Below are 13,823 nucleotides of genomic sequence, written 5' to 3'. Positions count from 1 at the left end.
AGATGGGGGAGGAGTTATCCCACACATTTCTTATAGAACCCTATGGTGCAGCCATCCTCCCCAGGTGCTTTCCCACTTGGTAGTCTGTCAATGATCCCCTGGACTTCCTCTAATGTGAATGGGCTGTCTAGCAGGGCCACGTCACTCTCGTTCAACTGCATGTTTTGCTTTTGCTTGGCCAAATGAGGAGAACACTTATAGTTAAGTTTCCACGGCACCTGGCAAAACAAGTTATTGGACTCAGATAGGCACGAAATCACACTTAGACTAATTGTTATAATAAATGATAAAAATGGCTCGTTATGGGGCCTTTATTCACAAAAGATATTACACGGCCACGGCGGACATAGAAAAATGCACTTCTGGCTATTTTACTTTAGTATAATATTGGTTTTGGGTTGTTATACGGGATATTAATTACAATCAACGCTGTACTAAGTAGAACATATAGCACAGTTAAAATGTTTGATTCTATATAAGTAGCCCATATAGCACATTTAAAATGTTTAATTCTATCGCTATGGGGGTGATATGCTGCGGTGGTTGTGACCAGCTCCTAGAGTCTTGGGTGCATGGTCCAAGGCCGTAGGCCTTTATTTAGACCCTCACATTTATTACTTTACAAACCAGAGTACTGTGCAATTTGCTCAGTTTCTGAGTTTGTTGCTTAAATCATTGGGTCTGTGGGAAAAAAAATCCATGATGGATTAAAAAAAACGTTTTTTTGTTATGGTACAGTACATTTCTTTCTTTGTTTTTAGTGTTTACTTGTTTCTGGCTAATGTTCTATCTGTTGGTTGTTGCAGATTGTTAGATACCTGTTGTCGAATTGTAACTGATTATAGTTTTTTATTTATATTATTAACTTGCTAATATACCTGTTGGGTTGTTGCAGATTCTTGGGGCAGTTAGATACATGTTGGTGTATTCTAACTGTTTATTTCTTTTTATAATTTAGTGGTATTGATTTATCTGTTTGGTTGTTGCAAAATATTGGGGCAGTTAGATACCTGTTGCCGTTTGTTTGCTTGTTAGTTTATTTTATTTGTAGAGCACACCTGACCCAGAGGTTTCTGGGCGCGTAGGTTACAGTAATAGTTACAAGGTTCAATTACATAGTAATACAGATAATGCATGCAAATAGCAATAGGCCAAGCTAGATTGGCGCGGGAGGTAGGGTAAGAGAATAACAGATATAGCAGATATGTACAATAGGAATATAAGTATGGTTGAGGACGTAACTAGAGGGTGAAGTCAGATTAGTTCTTGTTCTTGTTCAATAACCAGGTAATGACGTGTCTTCTGAATATTTGAAGTGTTGGGCAGGTTTTGATGTCCTGTGGGAGTGTGTTCCACAATTGGGGGGCTAGAACCGAAAAGCTAGATCCACCAGCTTTTTTAAAGCAGAACCTGGGCACTGTCAGGCAGGAAGTGTTAGTGGATCTGGTGATTCTGGTAGCTGGTTTCTGTGTGAATTTGTCTGTGAGATATGGTGGGGATAGGTGGTTCAGGGCTTTGTACGTGAGGCAAAGGGTTTTTAAGTACATTTTTTGTATAGAGATCAATTTGCATAACATTCTTGTGGTGGAGATATGCTCTCTTCTAGGAATGTTGAGTGCGGCTCTAAGTGCATTATTTTGTAGAACCTGTAATTTATTGATTATAGATTTGTTGGCACCTAAATAGAGGCTGTTGCAATAGTCCAGTTTGGACTCTATAAGTGCTCTGGCCAGTATAAGGCAACTGTTCAAGGAGAGAAATGGTCTGCAAGCTCTAATCAGCTTTCCCGTGTAGGCAGTGGCTGAGGCAGTCATGTTTACTTGTTTGGTGAGATTAGTGTTGGCATCGAGGTAGAAGCCAAGGGTTTTTACATTTTTGGCAATTTGGAAGTTGTTACCATCAATGGGGATGCTGTTATAGTTGGGACTGAGTTTGAGCAGGTTGTTAGGTGAGCCAACTAGGAGAAGCTCAGTCTTATCATCATTCAGGCAGATGCCATTTGTGACCATCCATGCCCCAATGATGGTGTAGACTTCATTGATCCGATAGACATCAGAGTCTTATGTCCCTGATAGTGTTAGGAGTATCGTGTAGGTGACACCCAGACAGTCCAGTTTGTCAAAAAGGGGCTTTATAAAAAATATTGTACAAAGTGGGTGATACACATGAGCCTTGAGGGTCTCTGCATGTGATGGGAATTGGGTCAGCCGCCGCTGTGGGAGAGAACACCCGCATGGTTCTGTTTGCGAGGAAGGATTCAATCCACGGAATAGCAGCGTTGGAGAAGTGTGCTGCCGATGATAAGTGGTCACATAACATTTTATGGTCCACCAGATCAAAGGCAGATGATAAATCTAGCAGTGGTAGGATGTCGACTTTGCCTTTGTCTTTAGGGTCGTCGTATTCTAGCTGTTTATTTCTTCTTATAATTTAGTGGTGTTGATTTATCTATTTGGTTGTTGCAGAATTTTGGGGCAGTTAGATAACTGTTGGCGTATTCTACCTGTTTATTTTTTTATTATATTTTAGTGGTGTTGATTTATTTGTTTAGATGTTGTAAAATCTTGGGGCAGTTAGATACCTTTTGGCGTCTAACTGTTTATTTCTTCTTATAATTTAGTGGTGTTGATTTATCTGTTTGGTTGTTGCAGAATTTTGGGGCAGTTAGATAACTGTTGGCGTATTCTACCTGTTTTTTTGTTGTTATATTTTAGTGGTAATGATTTATCTGTTTGTTTGTTGCAAAATCTTGGGGCAGTTAGATACCTGTTGGCGTATTCTAACTGTTTATTTTTTGTTATATTTTAGTGGTATTGATTTATCTGTTGGTTTGTTGCAAAATCTTGAGGCAGTTAGATACCTGTTGGCGTATTGTAACTGGTTATAGTTTTCTAATTTTATTAATGTTTATGCACAGATTAGTTATTACATTTTGGTTTTAAGAATATTAAATAAGCGTTTATAAGATTTGCTGGTAATCTTTGCTTTAGAGTAATGGTATTATCATTACATTCGAACCATCCACAATTCTTTTTTATATATGCAGTGTAGTGACCTGCATTGGTTGTGGCTCCTGCATGGTAGATTATACCTATTGTTGTGAAGGTTTTCTTACCAAGTGATACTTGACCATGTGTGAATCCAGTCAGCTTGCAGTTGTTTTTGGTACCATCTGCATTGTAACGTAAAAGCATGAGTATTACATATTTACTATGTGTTTATATTTGTAAGGTGGAGCGATTATCTGAATTGCACGTGGTACATAATCTGTCATGGTTTGCATTTTGTACAAGTTGCTGAAATGGAACTGATTCACCGTTAGGTATGGATACATACACAAAACGTTCATTAGGGATTTGGTCCTGTGCCATCTTGTTGCACAGAGTGCATGTATGTTTCCATATGTTTGAAATCTGAAAGATTTCATTTATAGGTATATTTTGGTTTTCCAGCACTTGTAGTAAGTACATTAAACATTCTTGTGGATCGTCATGTGAGTTTATAGTGAATTTCACCATTCCAGCACAGTAGTCCAATTCTTGTCTTATTCCATGAACACTGTATGTGTTGTCAGGATTGTTGGTTGCATTTCTATGAAGGACTAACATTTGCAAACACAATTGGTCTGTATTGTGTAAGTAAATGTTGTCAATAATTTGTGGCAATTGAATTAGAATATTTATTGCTACATTTGCTTAGCAATTTACACCAGTTACATTTGAAAATTTGAATGGACCAGATAATTCTGTGTGCAAGCCATTTCTTCGGAGTGTGTGTTGCTTCTTTGAAGAAGTACCTGAGTTACTTTGAGTAGCACATTCTTCTTTGGTTGTAGTAATTGATGAAGTATTAGCTTCTTTTATTTTTTTGGAGGATTTGCAGTGAGATCATGTTGCATTTCTGTTTGAAGTCGTTTTCTTCTACAACGTTTTGCTTTTTGTGGAGCAGGATAGGTTTTTAGATGGGGCTGTACAGTGAATATAGTCTATTGTATTCTAAAATTCAAGGAATATCAGCGTTTACTTTACTTGCATCAAAGTTGATTAGTAATAGGCCGTCAAGTGTACGTAAGCGTGATAGTGCTACGTAGCTCATTGTCATGATGCCTACCTCCAAGGAGCCAGGTCCGACCCAGCAACCCCAGAGGCAGGCATCATTTCCCCCAGGGGAGTGCCAGCGGGCCCAAGCTGGGGCCCTTTGGACGCAGTCCTGGCGCCTTAGGCGCCAGGCTCATGTTGGACCTCTGTCCTGGCGCCTTAGGCGCCAAGCTCATAAAGCTAGACATGTGTTCAAGTGTTTTAATGTGCACTTACCTGATGCAGACCATGCTGCCACATCCAGGCCCTCTTGAGGCCTGAATAGGAACTACTTTACCTGTGGGACTACTTTCCACCCGGGTGTGGTCGGGGAAGGATACATACCTGATCGGAGGAAGGATACACACTTGGAACTTCTTCCAAAGCTATTTAAACCACACCCGATCAGCAACACACGCTTCGCGTTGTTCTGCTCCTCGCAGCTGGACGCTCACCATGTCAGCTCCTGCATCTGGACTTCAGCCACGCCTGTCAGCATCCTGGGTCACCTGCAAAGGGAGAAAAGAGACCTACCAGCTAATCTGCACCACGGAGACATCACCGACGATCCTGAAAGGGAAGACATCATTTTCAAAAGCATTTCGTTACGATCGCTGCAGCGCTGCATTTCACTCACCTTTCCTGGGTTCCTCCATCTTCAGCAGCGATCATCCGGATACACAGCCACTTCCCAGAGCCTAGAGAGAAAGACAAGAATAAGAGGTGAGAGAAGGAAGGGAATAGGAAAAGCCCAGTTTCCTTCTAAGACTTACCTGTTGGGTCATTCCCATTTCATTTCGGGTCTTGCTGCTTCCAAGCAGGACCCCGGCCCCTATGGGGAAAAAAGACAAAGACATTAGATGAGCGAATGCAAAAACATCACCTGAGCGCACATCTAGGACTTACCAGATCTTTACTGGAACTGCACGTTCCACTTCGGGTCGGCGCCATATTTCTGGCATTCCGAACCCCGGCCCCTATGGGGAAAAGACATCAACATCAGCGCTTTGTTGCAAGAAGTCTCCAAAGGAATCTTCATTCATCACCTGAAAAAAGACAATGAACATTATTATTTAAAGCTTGAACTTTTGAACTTGCAACAGAACTTTTACAGCGCCTTACCAGTATAATCAAGCTTACCTGAACTCCCATCCAACCTCAATCCAGTGAAGTAACTGGGTTCAACGCGCCCCTGCGTCAGAAGCAGGATGGAGAGCTCGTCCTTTCAGACCCTAAGGTGAGACTTCACGGGGAATCGTGGAAGAGTATCGTGGAGGGTTGGAAGAAAGTGGGAGGCTTGAGCATAACTCAGTCAGTAGGTAATACTCCCTTTTCACGCACAGGGGAATATTCCTGCGAGCCGGAGAAGCCAGAGTAGAGGGCCCTTCCTGTCCATCTTCAGAGTCCTGCGCTTCACCATTGAAGAATTTTTTACAAAAAAGGGGAAGCCCCCTGCGTGTTCAGTGAGAGTTTGGGGCAACACAAAAAATAAACACGGGGTTGTAACTCTCACTATCATAAGACCAAACAATTTATGGTCTAGGTTAATATATTAATTTTCCCAAACAATGAATGTTCTGCTTCTTGAGAAGTCAGAAAAAAAAAATACGAAACTTCCAGAGTGAACAATTAGGGCAAACTACATGTATATATTTAGTCATACATATTGTTTATTAATGTAAACAAAAAAAGGGAAGTTTAAAATGTTTTCATTATACATTGAATTTAAGTAAAGAGTAATGGTTCTGAACAGTAAAAACAAAGAGGTGATGGCTGGAAGGTTTAGAATTAATCTCAACCACTGGCAACGCTCTGGGCAACCCTCCAGACCACCGTTCTTCGCCTGCCAAGCCATTACAGAAGGGAAAGACCATATGCAAATCAGGCTTGGCCCCACCCCAAAAGGGGCAGTCCAGCCCGAACTGCTAGGCCACATCCCCTCTGCACGAGACCACAAGCATCCCCAAACATGTTTCGCCCTTGTTGGGGCTCATCAGTGAGGAGTAGCTTGGGTCTCTAGGCCCAGCAGGCACGGGACCCACGTCTGGGCATACCCGTCCCACTCGGGGTGACATAGCAAAAACAAAGAGGTGATGGCTGGAAGGTTTAGAATTAATCTCAACCACTGGCAACGCTCTGGGAAACCCTCCAGACCACCGTTCTTCGCCTGCCAAGCCATTACAGAAGGGAAAGACCATATGCAAATCAGGCTTGGCCCCACCCCAAAAGGGGCAGTCCAGCCCGAACTGCTAGGCCACATCCCCTCTGCACGAGACCACAAGCATCCCCAAACATGTTTCGCCCTTGTTGGGGCTCATCAGTGAGGAGTAGCTTGGGTCTCTAGGCCCAGCAGGCACGGGACCCACGTCTGGGCATACCCGTCCCACTCGGGGTGACATAGCAAAAACAAAGAGGTGATGGCTGGAAGGTTTAGAATTAATCTCAACCACTGGCAACGCTCTGGGCAACCCTCCAGACCACCGTTCTTCGCCTGCCAAGCCATTACAGAAGGGAAAGACCATATGCAAATCAGGCTTGGCCCCACCCCAAAAGGGGCAGTCCAGCCCGAACTGCTAGGCCACATCCCCTCTGCACGAGACCACAAGCATCCCCAAACATGTTTCGCCCTTGTTGGGGCTCATCAGTGAGGAGTAGCTTGGGTCTCTAGGCCCAGCAGGCACGGGACCCACGTCTGGGCATACCCGTCCCACTCGGGGTGACATAGCAAAAACAAAGAGGTGATGGCTGGAAGGTTTAGAATTAATCTCAACCACTGGCAACGCTCTGGGCAACCCTCCAGACCACCGTTCTTCGCCTGCCAAGCCATTACAGAAGGGAAAGACCATATGCAAATCAGGCTTGGCCCCACCCCAAAAGGGGCAGTCCAGCCCGAACTGCTAGGCCACATCCCCTCTGCACGAGACCACAAGCATCCCCAAACATGTTTCGCCCTTGTTGGGGCTCATCAGTGAGGAGTAGCTTGGGTCTCTAGGCCCAGCAGGCACGGGACCCACGTCTGGGCATACCCGTCCCACTCGGGGTGACATAGCAAAAACAAAGAGGTGATGGCTGGAAGGTTTAGAATTAATCTCAACCACTGGCAACGCTCTGGGCAACCCTCCAGACCACCGTTCTTCGCCTGCCAAGCCATTACAGAAGGGAAAGACCATATGCAAATCAGGCTTGGCCCCACCCCAAAAGGGGCAGTCCAGCCCGAACTGCTAGGCCACATCCCCTCTGCACGAGACCACAAGCATCACCAAACATGTTTCGCCCTTGTTGGGGCTCATCAGTGAGGAGTAGCTTGGGTCTCTAGGCCCAGCAGGCACGGGACCCACGTCTGGGCATACCCGTCCCACTCGGGGTGACATAGCAAAAACAAAGAGGTGATGGCTGGAAGGTTTAGAATTAATCTCAACCACTGGCAACGCTCTGGGCAACCCTCCAGACCACCGTTCTTCGCCTGCCAAGCCATTACAGAAGGGAAAGACCATATGCAAATCAGGCTTGGCCCCACCCCAAAAGGGGCAGTCCAGCCCGAACTGCTAGGCCACATCCCCTCTGCACGAGACCACAAGCATCCCCAAACATGTTTCGCCCTTGTTGGGGCTCATCAGTGAGGAGTAGCTTGGGTCTCTAGGCCCAGCAGGCACGGGACCCACGTCTGGGCATACCCGTCCCACTCGGGGTGACATAGCAAAAACAAAGAGGTGATGGCTGGAAGGTTTAGAATTAATCTCAACCACTGGCAACGCTCTGGGCAACCCTCCAGACCACCGTTCTTCGCCTGCCAAGCCATTACAGAAGGGAAAGACCATATGCAAATCAGGCTTGGCCCCACCCCAAAAGGGGCAGTCCAGCCCGAACTGCTAGGCCACATCCCCTCTGCACGAGACCACAAGCATCCCCAAACATGTTTCGCCCTTGTTGGGGCTCATCAGTGAGGAGTAGCTTGGGTCTCTAGGCCCAGCAGGCACGGGACCCACGTCTGGGCATACCCGTCCCACTCGGGGTGACATAGCAAAAACAAAGAGGTGATGGCTGGAAGGTTTAGAATTAATCTCAACCACTGGCAACGCTCTGGGCAACCCTCCAGACCACCGTTCTTCGCCTGCCAAGCCATTACAGAAGGGAAAGACCATATGCAAATCAGGCTTGGCCCCACCCCAAAAGGGGCAGTCCAGCCCGAACTGCTAGGCCACATCCCCTCTGCACGAGACCACAAGCATCCCCAAACATGTTTCGCCCTTGTTGGGGCTCATCAGTGAGGAGTAGCTTGGGTCTCTAGGCCCAGCAGGCACGGGACCCACGTCTGGGCATACCCGTCCCACTCGGGGTGACATAGCAAAAACAAAGAGGTGATGGCTGGAAGGTTTAGAATTAATCTCAACCACTGGCAACGCTCTGGGCAACCCTCCAGACCACCGTTCTTCGCCTGCCAAGCCATTACAGAAGGGAAAGACCATATGCAAATCAGGCTTGGCCCCACCCCAAAAGGGGCAGTCCAGCCCGAACTGCTAGGCCACATCCCCTCTGCACGAGACCACAAGCATCCCCAAACATGTTTCGCCCTTGTTGGGGCTCATCAGTGAGGAGTAGCTTGGGTCTCTAGGCCCAGCAGGCACGGGACCCACGTCTGGGCATACCCTTCCCACTCGGGGTGACATAGCAAAAACAAAGAGGTGATGGCTGGAAGGTTTAGAATTAATCTCAACCACTGGCAACGCTCTGGGCAACCCTCCAGACCACCGTTCTTCGCCTGCCAAGCCATTACAGAAGGGAAAGACCATATGCAAATCAGGCTTGGCCCCACCCCAAAAGGGGCAGTCCAGCCCGAACTGCTAGGCCACATCCCCTCTGCACGAGACCACAAGCATCCCCAAACATGTTTCGCCCTTGTTGGGGCTCATCAGTGAGGAGTAGCTTGGGTCTCTAGGCCCAGCAGGCACGGGACCCACGTCTGGGCATACCCGTCCCACTCGGGGTGACATAGCAAAAACAAAGAGGTGATGGCTGGAAGGTTTAGAATTAATCTCAACCAATGGCAACGCTCTGGGCAACCCTCCAGACCACCGTTCTTCGCCTGCCAAGCCATTACAGAAGGGAAAGACCATATGCAAATCAGGCTTGGCCCCACCCCAAAAGGGGCAGTCCAGCCCGAACTGCTAGGCCACATCCCCTCTGCACGAGACCACAAGCATCCCCAAACATGTTTCGCCCTTGTTGGGGCTCATCAGTGAGGAGTAGCTTGGGTCTCTAGACGTGGACCCCTTGCTCACTATTCTTAGAGAGGCACAGATCCACCCTACTGATGAGGTTCAACCAGACCGAAACACGTGTCTGGGGTTTCTGTTGGTACTCTTGTTCAGAGGAGAATTGCCTTGCATTTCGGTGCTGGACTGCCCCAGGGCAGGACAAAGACTGATATGTTTGGGATATTTCTTCTCTGTGAAAGATAGTGAGCTAAAGACTCTGGGTAAGTCCCTCGTAACCAGGACTAATGTCTGGCAGAGGGACTCCCAGGACCCCCCTTGTTAAATCTGCATATTTAAGTAACTTTGGGTCTCACCCTAAGTTACTAGGGGAATCCAGACGTGGACCCCTTGCTCACTATTCTTAGAGAGGCACAGATCCACCCTACTGATGAGGTTCAACCAGACTGAAACACGTGTCTGGGGTTTCTGTTGGTACTCTTGTTCAGAGGAGAATTGCCTTGCATTTCGGTGCTGGACTGCCCCAGGGCAGGACAAAGACTGATATGTTTGGGATATTTCTTCTCTGTGAAAGATAGTGAGCTAAAGACTCTGGGTAAGTCCCTCGTAACCAGGACTAATGTCTGGCAGAGGGACTCCCAGGACCCCCCTTGTTAAATCTGCATATTTAAGTAACTTTGGGTCTCACCCTAAGTTACTAGGGGAATCCAGACGTGGACCCCTTGCTCACTATTCTTAGAGAGGCACAGATCCACCCTACTGATGAGGTTCAACCAGACCGAAACACGTGTCTGGGGTTTCTGTTGGTACTCTTGTTCAGAGGAGAATTGCCTTGCATTTCGGTGCTGGACTGCCCCAGGGCAGGACAAAGACTGATATGTTTGGGATATTTCTTCTCTGTGAAAGATAGTGAGCTAAAGACTCTGGGTAAGTCCCTCGTAACCAGGACTAATGTCTGGCAGAGGGACTCCCAGGACCCCCCTTGTTAAATCTGCATATTTAAGTAACTTTGGGTCTCACCCTAAGTTACTAGGGGAATCCAGACGTGGACCCCTTGCTCACTATTCTTAGAGAGGCACAGATCCACCCTACTGATGAGGTTCAACCAGACCGAAACACGTGTCTGGGGTTTCTGTTGGTACTCTTGTTCAGAGGAGAATTGCCTTGCATTTCGGTGCTGGACTGCCCCAGGGCAGGACAAAGACTGATATGTTTGGGATATTTCTTCTCTGTGAAAGATAGTGAGCTAAAGACTCTGGGTAAGTCCCTCGTAACCAGGACTAATGTCTGGCAGAGGGACTCCCAGGACCCCCCTTGTTAAATCTGCATATTTAAGTAACTTTGGGTCTCACCCTAAGTTACTAGGGGAATCCAGACGTGGACCCCTTGCTCACTATTCTTAGAGAGGCACAGATCCACCCTACTGATGAGGTTCAACCAGACCGAAACACGTGTCTGGGGTTTCTGTTGGTACTCTTGTTCAGAGGAGAATTGCCTTGCATTTCGGTGCTGGACTGCCCCAGGGCAGGACAAAGACTGATATGTTTGGGATATTTCTTCTCTGTGAAAGATAGTGAGCTAAAGACTCTGGGTAAGTCCCTCGTAACCAGGACTAATGTCTGGCAGAGGGACTCCCAGGACCCCCCTTGTTAAATCTGCATATTTAAGTAACTTTGGGTCTCACCCTAAGTTACTAGGGGAATCCAGACGTGGACCCCTTGCTCACTATTCTTAGAGAGGCACAGATCCACCCTACTGATGAGGTTCAACCAGACCGAAACACGTGTCTGGGGTTTCTGTTGGTACTCTTGTTCAGAGGAGAATTGCCTTGCATTTCGGTGCTGGACTGCCCCAGGGCAGGACAAAGACTGATATGTTTGGGATATTTCTTCTCTGTGAAAGATAGTGAGCTAAAGACTCTGGGTAAGTCCCTCGTAACCAGGACTAATGTCTGGCAGAGGGACTCCCAGGACCCCCCTTGTTAAATCTGCATATTTAAGTAACTTTGGGTCTCACCCTAAGTTACTAGGGGAATCCAGACGTGGACCCCTTGCTCACTATTCTTAGAGAGGCACAGATCCACCCTACTGATGAGGTTCAACCAGACCGAAACACGTGTCTGGGGTTTCTGTTGGTACTCTTGTTCAGAGGAGAATTGCCTTGCATTTCGGTGCTGGACTGCCCCAGGGCAGGACAAAGACTGATATGTTTGGGATATTTCTTCTCTGTGAAAGATAGTGAGCTAAAGACTCTGGGTAAATCCCTCGTAACCAGGACTAATGTCTGGCAGAGGGACTCCCAGGACCCCCCTTGTTAAATCTGCATATTTAAGTAACTTTGGGTCTCACCCTAAGTTACTAGGGGAATCCAGACGTGGACCCCTTGCTCACTATTCTTAGAGAGGCACAGATCCACCCTACTGATGAGGTTCAACCAGACCGAAACACGTGTCTGGGGTTTCTGTTGGTACTCTTGTTCAGAGGAGAATTGCCTTGCATTTCGGTGCTGGACTGCCCCAGGGCAGGACAAAGACTGATATGTTTGGGATATTTCTTCTCTGTGAAAGATAGTGAGCTAAAGACTCTGGGTAAGTCCCTCGTAACCCGGACTAATGTCTGGCAGAGGGACTCCCAGGACCCCCCTTGTTAAATCTGCATATTTAAGTAACTTTGGGTCTCACCCTAAGTTACTAGGGGAATCCAGACGTGGACCCCTTGCTCACTATTCTTAGAGAGGCACAGATCCACCCTACTGATGAGGTTCAACCAGACCGAAACACGTGTCTGGGGTTTCTGTTGGTACTCTTGTTCAGAGGAGAATTGCCTTGCATTTCGGTGCTGGACTGCCCCAGGGCAGGACAAAGACTGATATGTTTGGGATATTTCTTCTCTGTGAAAGATAGTGAGCTAAAGACTCTGGGTAAGTCCCTCGTAACCAGGACTAATGTCTGGCAGAGGGACTCCCAGGACCCCCCTTGTTAAATCTGCATATTTAAGTAACTTTGGGTCTCACCCTAAGTTACTAGGGGAATCCAGACGTGGACCCCTTGCTCACTATTCTTAGAGAGGCACAGATCCACCCTACTGATGAGGTTCAACCAGACCGAAACACGTGTCTGGGGTTTCTGTTGGTACTCTTGTTCAGAGGAGAATTGCCTTGCATTTCGGTGCTGGACTGCCCCAGGGCAGGACAAAGACTGATATGTTTGGGATATTTCTTCTCTGTGAAAGATAGTGAGCTAAAGACTCTGGGTAAGTCCCTCGTAACCAGGACTAATGTCTGGCAGAGGGACTCCCAGGACCCCCCTTGTTAAATCTGCATATTTAAGTAACTTTGGGTCTCACCCTAAGTTACTAGGGGAATCCAGACGTGGACCCCTTGCTCACTATTCTTAGAGAGGCACAGATCCACCCTACTGATGAGGTTCAACCAGACCGAAACACGTGTCTGGGGTTTCTGTTGGTACTCTTGTTCAGAGGAGAATTACCTTGCATTTCGGTGCTGGACTGCCCCAGGGCAGGACAAAGACTGATATGTTTGGGATATTTCTTCTCTGTGAAAGATAGTGAGCTAAAGACTCTGGGTAAGTCCCTCGTAACCAGGACTAATGTCTGGCAGAGGGACTCCCAGGACCCCCCTTGTTAAATCTGCATATTTAAGTAACTTTGGGTCTCACCCTAAGTTACTAGGGGAATCCAGACGTGGACCCCTTGCTCACTATTCTTAGAGAGGCACAGATCCACCCTACTGATGAGGTTCAACCAGACCGAAACACGTGTCTGGGGTTTCTGTTGGTACTCTTGTTCAGAGGAGAATTGCCTTGCATTTCGGTGCTGGACTGCCCCAGGGCAGGACAAAGACTGATATGTTTGGGATATTTCTTCTCTGTGAAAGATAGTGAGCTAAAGACTCTGGGTAAGTCCCTCGTAACCAGGACTAATGTCTGGCAGAGGGACTCCCAGGACCCCCCTTGTTAAATCTGCATATTTAAGTAACTTTGGGTCTCACCCTAAGTTACTAGGGGAATCCAGACGTGGACCCCTTGCTCACTATTCTTGGAGAGGCACAGATCCACCCTACTGATGAGGTTCAACCAGACCGAAACACGTGTCTGGGGTTTCTGTTGGTACTCTTGTTCAGAGGAGAATTGCCTTGCATTTCGGTGCTGGACTGCCCCAGGGCAGGACAAAGACTGATATGTTTGGGATATTTCTTCTCTGTGAAAGATAGTGAGCTAAAGACTCTGGGTAAGTCCCTCGTAACCAGGACTAATGTCTGGCAGAGGGACTCCCAGGACCCCCCTTGTTAAATCTGCATAATGGTTCTGAACAGTGCCATGAAAATATACACATAAGATATTCAGACAAAAACTTAAACAAAGGGAAAACAAAAGAGTGACCACTTGAATGGTTAATGTTTACAAACAGGATCATTCAAGATATAAATGCAGTAAAGGGTAAAGAAACAAAGGAAAAAAATACTTTCATATTAAAGCAAACAAAATGCACAATTAAAATCAATGTTTGAAATACTG

This window comes from Ambystoma mexicanum, chromosome 3q (assembly GCF_040938575.1).
Source record: "Ambystoma mexicanum isolate Mex_15411 chromosome 3q, UKY_AmexF1_1, whole genome shotgun sequence".
Classification (NCBI taxonomy): Eukaryota; Metazoa; Chordata; class Amphibia; order Caudata; family Ambystomatidae; genus Ambystoma; species Ambystoma mexicanum.
The sequence above is the reverse complement of the archived record's forward strand: the minus strand, read 5'-3'. Positions refer to the sequence as shown.